At 26.7% G+C, this 9,855-nt stretch overlaps 1 protein-coding gene across 1 annotated transcript in view; it reads left to right on the plus strand.

Annotated features, from left to right (window-relative positions):
- Positions 1 to 2,318: 2,318 nt before the first annotated feature.
- Positions 2,319 to 9,855, plus strand: part of LOC142343283 (apoptosis inhibitor 5-like) — a 283,681-nt gene continuing 276,144 nt past the window's right edge. Inside the window, exon 1 of the mRNA XM_075395078.1 lies at positions 2,319 to 2,330. The gene's annotated coding sequence lies outside the window, so the exon portion shown is untranslated. The remainder of the gene's footprint in view (positions 2,331 to 9,855) is intronic.

Below are 9,855 nucleotides of genomic sequence, written 5' to 3' on the forward strand. Positions count from 1 at the left end.
CCCACAAATACAGACTTTTCAAAGATTCTGAAATTAGTTATAAACATTTTGCTAAAGCATGTAATAAAGTATGGAGACAGCCCTATAATTAGACTGTTATTGATGATCTAAGTCTTAGTTTTAGATTAAGTTTATGACTATGCATTTGATTAGGTCTGAGACTAAGACTATGATTAGGTCTAATCCTAGGCCTATGACTAAGCCTTAGTCAAAGTTTATGTCTATGATTAAATCATGGTCTAAGAGTATGATTAACTCTATCTCTATGACTAAGCCTTAGTCCTAGTCTTAGTCTTAGTCAATGATTATTTCTGTGATTAGGCCTTAGTCTTAGTTTAAGACTATGTATATGATCAATTCCTAGTCTTAGTCTAAGTCTAAGACTATGTCTAAACATATAACTATTGCTAACTCTTTAACCCAGTGAAAAATCAAACCCAATACATCACCATTAAAATCAATAGATCAACCATGTTCTTCTCTAATATAAAACTCAATACAGTCTACTTTTTCCTTCGTAACAAATTGATATAGCATATTAGTTGGTATATTACTTTTCATATAGCCAGGTGGTTCTTTTTGGTTACAACTCTATAATATGTCTGTATCATTACATTTATCTCTAACTTCAGATATCACATTACAATAAATAACAGTTTTAAATTTAAAGCCCATGATACCAATGATTTTTTGAGATTTGTGGTATATTAAACCTGTATACATTTTGTATTTGTAAATCCTATTAATGATGCTATTAAGTTTTCTAAATCAAAACTAATTACAACCCGTTTCATTTCCAACATACAATTAATTGTAATTTTATCTTCGTCAATTATAACACTACCTTCAGTTTGTTCTTTTATTCATTCAGCTATATCAGCCAATTCATGGACTCCATGTATAATAGTTGAAAGGATTGAAAGTTTAGTTTTGATTTTATAGGATTTCGAGGATGGAGGAACACCTTTATCTAGATCCACACTATCAAATAGAAACTGATTATTCGTTTATATTATTTTAAACACAGACTTACATAATCTACATTCGTAGTCATAAAGTTTTAAATACTGTCTAACAAAATAACACTTTTCAGAAGCTGTAGCACAATAAACAATAGCCCATAGAGGTGACATTTCGTACTCAGTTTCTACAAATTCTCCATTTTAATATACTTTAATTCTTTCATCTAATTTGCAAATTTACTCGGCAAGCAATCATATATAATGGAGAAAATACAATATTTAGAGCAACAGTAAAAAATTTATTTTTTTTTAGTATTTTAAAAATATTTAATTGATTTTTCCAACCTTTAAAGAAATTAATAATAAAAACAACATTGACAATATAGCCATGAGTAATATAGAAATAGAGGATTTAGGTAGAAATATTAGTCTAACTTCAATAGAAGTAGTAATGCGAGATCAAGCACCAAAAACTTTACGAATGAAGGAAATACTTTTATTATCAATTTACACCCTACTGATGGTACACATTGAAATTTAGTTATAAAAAAATCATTTTGATAAGATTTATTACCTTGATAGCTTTAGAGTAGAAACATCACCAACATTTTTACAAAAACTTATCAATATAGGTTCTGATGAAGGAATGCAAGAAAGTGATGAATCTTATTGTAGTGCACATTATTTATATCCGTTATATGTTACTGATGACGGATTCAAGATTACTAGTGCACCTAATATTCTAAACAAATTTTCTGGGATATATGATGATTGTCATGGCTTTTTTGTAGTAGTAGTAGTGATAGCAATAGCTATGGTAATGGTGATAGTATAAGCTGTGATAATTTTAATAGCTATAGTTATGATAACATTAAAGTTAATAGTAAAAGCTATTGTATTAGTAAAAGATATGAGAAATGTAATATATCTAGTGATGATAATAGTGATGGTAATTCTAATAGTGATAGTAATGTTAATAGTTACACTAAAGATAATAGCTATGGTAAAAGTATTATCTGTGGTAATGGTGACAGTAACATTTAGAATAAAAGTAATAGCTATGGTAATAGTAATAGCAATAGCTACAGTAATGGTAATAGTAATGGTAATATCTATAGTTATAGACATATTAACAGCTATAAAAATAGACATAGTCTTCATCTAACTGACTCTAATACTAGACTTAGGAATAGTATAGTAATAGTAATGGTGATAACATCGATGATGAAAATAGTATCAATATTGATATCCGTACAGATCTAAAACCATGGTTAACAGAAGACGACATGTTTGTTGATGCACTATCTCCAGCAAATTTTAGATGTATAGTATCATGACTGAGTATATGTGGTAAAAAAACTTATTAAAAACCTAATTATCAGTAATAAAAACTTTGATAAGTTATATATAATTGGACCTACTGGTGATCAATAATAAGATATTGATAGTATTGAAGAAAAAACAGATGTTAAGTTTATTAAAAAAAAGATATACCTTCACCCAAAGATTTAAGGAAACTTGGTTAAATTTGATGATGTGAAGTCTAAAAACCAGTTATTAATCACTACTGTTGTAGAAGTAGACACTAAATTGTGATATGGTTTATCTCAAAATCTATTTTCATTAGACAGACCAAAATGAATGAAAAAAATGTATTATATTTATAGTATTAGAACAGAGAAGTAATGTACTTCAATCAACAAATACAGACTTTTTAAAGATTCTGAAATTAGTTATAAAGATTTTGCTAAAGTATGTAATAAAGCATGGATACAGCCCTATAATTAGACTGTTATTGATAGATCTAAGTCTTGGTTTTAGTTTAAGTTTATGACTATACATTTGATTAGGTCTGAGACTAAGACTATGATTAGGTCTGGTCCTAGGCCTATGACTAAGCCTTAGTCAAAGACCATGTCTATGATTAAATCATGGTCTAAGGGCATGATTAACTCTATCTCTATGACTAAGCCTTAGTCCTAGTCTTAGTCTTAGTCAATGATTATTTCTGTGATTAAGCCTTAGTCTTAGTTTAAGACTATGCATATGATCAATTCCTATTCTTAGTCTAAGTCTAAGACTATGTCTAAACATATAACTATTGCTAATTCTTTAACACAGTGAAAAATCAAACCCAATACATCACCATTAAAATCAATAGATCTACCATGTTCATCTCTAATATAAATTTCAATATAGTCTACTTTTTCCTTTGTAACAAATTGATATAGCACATTAGTTGGTATATTACTTTTCATTTAGCCAGGTGGTTCTTTTTGGTTACAAGTCTATAATATGTCTGTATCATTACATTTTTCTCTAACTTCAGATATCACATTACAATAAATAATAGTTTTAGATTTAAAGCCCATGATACCAATGATTTTTTGAGATTTGTGTTTATATTAAACCTGTATACATTTTATTTTCGTAAATGCTATTAATGATGCTATTAAGTTTTCTAAATCAAAACTAATTACAACCCATTTCATTTCCAACATACAATTAATTGTAATTTTATCTTCGTCAATTATAACACTACCTTCAGTTTGTTCTTTTATTCATTCAGCTATATCAGCCAATTCATGGACTCCATGTATAATAGTTGAAAGGATTGAAAGTTTAGTTTTGATTTTATAGGATTTCGAGGATGGAGGAACACCTTTATCTAGATCCACACTATCAAATAGAAACCGATTATTCGCTTTAAATAATTTAAACACAGACTTACATAATCTATTTAACGCCATTTTTGTTTTTTTAAGTAAAGGCTCGCTAAAGTTAGATATTTCCGTTGATCGTTATTGTTCCCAAATTAGGTGAATGTTCTTCTTTAGTTGTAGTTAGGGCTTCATGTTTGTTTTGTTGTGCATATAGTAATAGTTTTTCAGTCATATTTCTTACTCAAATAATATAATTACTAAAGTATTAACTAAAGTAATATTTTTTGCAATAGCTATTTGAATAGCTATTACATTAGCTATTGTATTAGCTATTGTATTAGCTATTACATTTGCTATTTTATTAGCTATTGTATTAGCTATTGTACTAGCTATTGCAATAGCTATTGTATTAGCTATTGCTCTAGCTATTGTAATAGTTATTGTACTAGCTATTTTATTAGCTGATGTATCAAACAACACAGTTTTTTATAATTAATTTTGGTAGCAAAAAAGAATTTCAAAATAGATAGGTATTATTTGTATATTAAGGAAATACACAATAGTAAGATAATAAGTTATAAAACAAACAATCTAGCAACAAAGTATACAGTTAATATTAATATTAATATTTCAAATAATAGTTCAAAAATCATTTGAATTTACTTGATTCTTATCTAGAGATAGACTTTAACGTTTTAGATCATGGTGATGGTTATAATGTTAGATTGGTTATAAGATTAGATTAGTAAACTATTGATTATAATGTTAGATTAGTAAACTATTGTGTAGTGGCGTTATTTGGTTCCATTATAACAGCAACTATTAGTTGAAAAACAATTGAAAATATAGATCAATGCAATCCTAATCTATTATTATATAAATTAATCACTACCACTAACAATGGATATCAAAGTGGCTTCGTAAGCGATCAACAGGGAACGGACAACTAATTGAAAAAAAAAGATTATTTAGATGCACAAAAGTGTTTGATGTGTACGATAGTTAATTGAATGATCTCTTTGGATTTAAAAATGATATACAAAAGATTATATATGGCATAGGCTCAAAGTTAACACTAAAGAGAAATAACAAAGATAGAGCATTATTTGGAGCTAATACCGAGAATGGCGCAGTAGCAAATGATTGCAAAATAGAAATTAGAGATATAACTTGGTGTGTGCTTTGTATTGTTTTTAGTATTGACAATGAATTATATGTACGAAGATGATTAAGTAAAGAAAGTAACACTGATTTTACTTTTTAAGAAAGAAAGACATCTTATAAGACTGTATAGAGTTTTGAAATACCTCAACATATTATTTTTTTATTTTTCAAACTTTTAATTTAAATGGACAATTCTTTGATTCCATTATATTCATTGATATGGTTGTAACTGAGTGTTTTCGTTAGATTGGCAGTGTATCTTATCTTGAAGATAGAACCAACATTAATTATGTCCTAATAATTATAAGGCATCATATAGACAGAAAGTAAAATTTAAAAGAAACTGTAATGGATTACTAGATAGTATCAAACCATGTACAAATTATTGTAAAAGTAGTTATAATATATATATATATATATATATATATATATATATATATATATATATACATATATATATATATATATATATATATACATACATATATATATATATATATATATGTAAAAAAAAATATACATATATCTATATATATATATTTAAATATATATATCTATAAATATATATATATATATATATATATATATTTAATTTATATATATTTATATAAATATATATATATATATATATATATATATATATATTTATATATATATAGCTTTGTATATATATATATATATATATATATATATTTACATATCTAAACTTCTATATATCTATATATATATATATATATATATATATATATATATATATATGTACGATACTAGATATCAAAGAGATCAGATAGGAGCGCACGCAATAGAAAATAGTTTCATTTGCTAGTGCTGCTGCTGATATTGTATGTTACGCATTATTGCTTTTTAAAAAAACTCTTTGTGTTAATAGCGATGGTAGTAAAATGGTTGTTATGTTTATTATCGTAGTTATAGTTTTGGTTATGGTTAGAGTTATTGCTACGGTTATATATAATATCGTAGTTTGTAGATATGATTTTTATTATAGTCAATACACAAATTTTTGATAATATTAGAGCCAATATCATAGCTTATAGATATTTTTAATTTGATAGAAAAAAGTTTTGTTAATTTCATACTTTATAGATGTTATTATTATTATAACTATAACTTAGTCAATACTATAATTATAAATTGGCCAATAGTATAAAAAATAGTTATAGTTTACTCAATATTATAATGACAGTTATAGTTTGGTTATTAGTAAAATTATAGTTACAATATAGCCAAAACTACAATTATAGTTGTAGTTTAGCCAGTATTATGTTTTTTGGAAGTATCATAGTTTATAGATGTCATTATACTTATAGTCAAGGCTATAATTATTGTTATAGTTGTAGTCAAAACCAATATTATGTCAATTCTACAGTTTTGATTATAGTTTTAATCTCGGCTTATTACTAAAATTAACAAATACTGGTACAAAATAACTTATATTTTCCTTTTGTTTGCATTGAATAGACCTTCACCTTCACTCTTAGAATTAGACGTAGGTTTAGGTCTTTGTCAGGTTTAGGTTCAACAATAAAATGGAGTATACCTTACACATTACACTATTTTTATATATGGAAAAATGAGTCAATTTCAAAAGTTTAAAATTACCTCTTCTTACGTTGGCAGGAGACATTATTCTTGTATTGAGATTATTTATGATTTCTTATATACTCTTTTATAATTTATATATACATATACTGTTTTCATTATAGTCATCATTATCTATCTCAGTTCCTCTTATTGACTAACTACTAAATTTTATCTGTTAACTGTTTAGATAGAATACACATTTGAGAAGTCTTTATACTTCTTTCTGAATTTTTGATTAACTGTTTTTCATATTGAGCGACACATAGAAGCAGTAGCAAATGCTGTTGGTTTGGAACAAGGTATTCTTATACCTGTTAATCCAACTGATTTTGTTGTTGCTGTTGTTGCTATAGATCATAATGCTATTTCATTTACCTCAGCTTTATAATATAAATTCTATAAGAATTCAATTTTCCATTATATTTCATAGTTTCATTGTAATTTTTAATATATTTTGATGATTCTTGAATTTGTTATTAGCATCATTTCATGTATTGCTCGTTAGTCTGTGACCACGTTTTAGCGTCAGTCTAAGTCCTAGCTCTAGCGTTAGTCTCTGACCAGAGTTTAGCTTTTGGGTAAATTGAAGATGCACTGGGTCTAGTCTCTGCCATTTCTTTTAATTAACAAAAAAAGCCTTCAACTTGTTTCATTTCATCTTCACGATTAGGGTCATAATACACTTCTAGTCTTATTTGTTGTCTACTAGTTTGCTTTCTAATGAAATTGCTCTTATGTTTTGCATTATTGTTTTTCTTGAGGCGAAGCTGTTTCTTTAATTTCCTTTACACCACGAGCAAAACATATCACGTAGCAGCATGTTAAAAACCGTTTTCTTTGAGAAAATTATTATCAAATTCCAGTTTTAATTGATTTTATTTAGAGAGGGTGTCTGATGCAACTTCGTTTCAAATGTAAATTGTATTGGTTAATTCATTTGCTGAGTTAATAAACTTATTACATAGTTCATCATTAACTTTGTTACATCTATCAGCATCCATAACATTATCACTCGTTTTGAGCTTGGGTATTTGATTTTGGAAGTTATGTAGAATCAAACGTTTGAGGATTGTTGAATGCATCAACCGGCGTTATATATAGTTTTATGAAGGTTATTAAAATATGTTACCACAAAATAGTTAAAAAGAATTACCCAATTACCATCACGGTTTATAAACCTTGCTTTGTTATTTAATAATGTTTCAATCATTCGTTCTATAAATACAGCTTTCAAATCACTATTTGTTTATTATAATTCTTTTTCATATTCTTTAAGTTAAGGTTTCGTTGTTGTATTGTAAAATCACAACCTCCATCAACCCATAATTTTTTCTAGTTTTCTATCTTTTGATAAGATTTTTTGAAAACCATTAGTTATAGATATACCAGAATTATTCGTTAAGCGTATAAATCATGCATATTTGGTAAAGATATATATATATATATATATATATATATATATACATATATATATATATATATATAAATATATATATATATAAATATGCATTTATATTCATAAATATGAATATTATTTTTATTTTATTCACTTAGAGATGATTTATCAGTACATCGGCTCACCATGTTTCATCTTTATATAGCGGTATTATTCTTTCTCCTATAAACGTTGTTATTATAGGACTAAATACATCCTTAGCCAAAAGTTGTTGTTGTTGTTCTAATTTTGTCATAATCAATCAAAGTAAATGTGACTGAGCCTATTTACCTTAATTAAAAATAAATTTATCTAGTTGTTAATGACTAATAAGATTCAAAGATAATATTTGTTTAGACATATTTGACCTTTCATCATAAAAACCATCATGTCTTGCCTTTGTTTCTAGCATAAATAACTCTAATCTTCGAATTAACTCATTGAGTTAGAAACACCTAGTCCACTAGCCTCGATTTCATAATCACTTTCTTAAACAGATTCTTCGCTTGTAGAATCTCTTCTTGGTTATGCATATCTAATATAAAAAAAATTCTATAACTTCTGCTGATTCACTTTTAGTATCTCCGTTTGTGTGGAACCGATATCCCCCTGAAATCGTGTTATTTTCATTATTGTCGCATATTTGGTCTCTTTCAATTACTTCGTTATTAGTGACAAAAAAACCTCTCGAGAAATTACAGATATTATCTCTTACTTTTATACGGTTTTCTGTTACAGCTGTTGCATTTTTACCATCTACTTGAAAGTTGTTCGCATTTGCAGTAATGGAGATTAATTGTATTTTTTCTTCATATCTGCTAGATTTTCAATTTTATTGTTGCTTACAGTAAGTGATCACCTCTAGCATCGACGAAATGACAAATATCAGGAGTTCCTAGATCTTTTAACGCATTGAGGTATAGGCTTTAGGAGTAATATCAGCACGAATTAGTTCAGGATCATCATTCACAGTTAATTTTCGAATATTCCTAATGATTAGATCCTGTCTTCATCTTTATCCATTTCTAATTTTGTTATTAGTTCTGTTGATGCATTATTCATCTTATTTTCAAATCTTTGTTGAAGAGATATAAATTTTTTTCGTGAGAATAACTTTTAAATTTACTTACATAGAATCCTTTATCATCAAAAGAGTCTAAACTAGCCTTACTTGTTTTTGTTTTTGTCAAACTGTTTCTTTTTTTCTACAATCATTTTCAGTTTTTTTATTTATTAATCTTCAAGGCATTATAACACTCTTTTTGTTAAGTTTTTTTTAATAGTTTTTTTTTCATTTCTCGTTTGCATAAAAAGGTTCGAAGTTTTATGTCTTAGTTGATAGAGTTTTAAACTCTTCTATGGTATTACTTCGAAATTCACATTTGAATTCGCCTGGAAGTTATTTATTAGTTTTGTTTGGTATATCTGAATTACTCAAGTCCATCTGCATGTCATCAACATTACTTTTAGACAAACTTAGTACAAAACTATCCCTCTTATACTTAGTTGTCAATCTTTAAGTGATGTTTCTAGAATGTATAATAGTAAATCATTCATTCTTTATTTAATTTTTTCTTTGTATATTCAAGTTAGGTGTAATCCGTATATCTAGTTCTACTTAAAAAGTGGGTTTACTTACACTTTTTGTTATCTTTTCTTCATCATGAAAAAAGGGAGTTTGAATGAAATGTAAAGGATTTATGCACACTTTTCTATATAATGAATTGTTCAGTATTTTCTTTATATCATTTTCTGTTTAGCTTTAGCGGTTGCTCGCTTGTTGCTTTTGTTTTAAATAGAGTCTCTAGATAAAAAGTTTTTTTTAATTTGATTTTTTACTGTAATTTAATTACTTTGCCCCCATCTTTATATAGAACTTTGAAACCCTATAAAAATCCAAATTTTCATATTTATTATTTTTGTCAAAAAATTAGTTTCGTTGTACTTCCTGTACATTCTCTTTTTTCTCTCCCTCTAAAACCTATTCAATATCGTCCTCCTTTGAAGTGGCATTATTGCTAGAGGCTAT

The sequence above is a fragment of the Convolutriloba macropyga genome, chromosome 7, assembly GCF_964194025.1.
Source record: "Convolutriloba macropyga chromosome 7, txConMacr16.3, whole genome shotgun sequence".
NCBI lineage: Eukaryota > Metazoa > Xenacoelomorpha > Acoela > Convolutidae > Convolutriloba > Convolutriloba macropyga.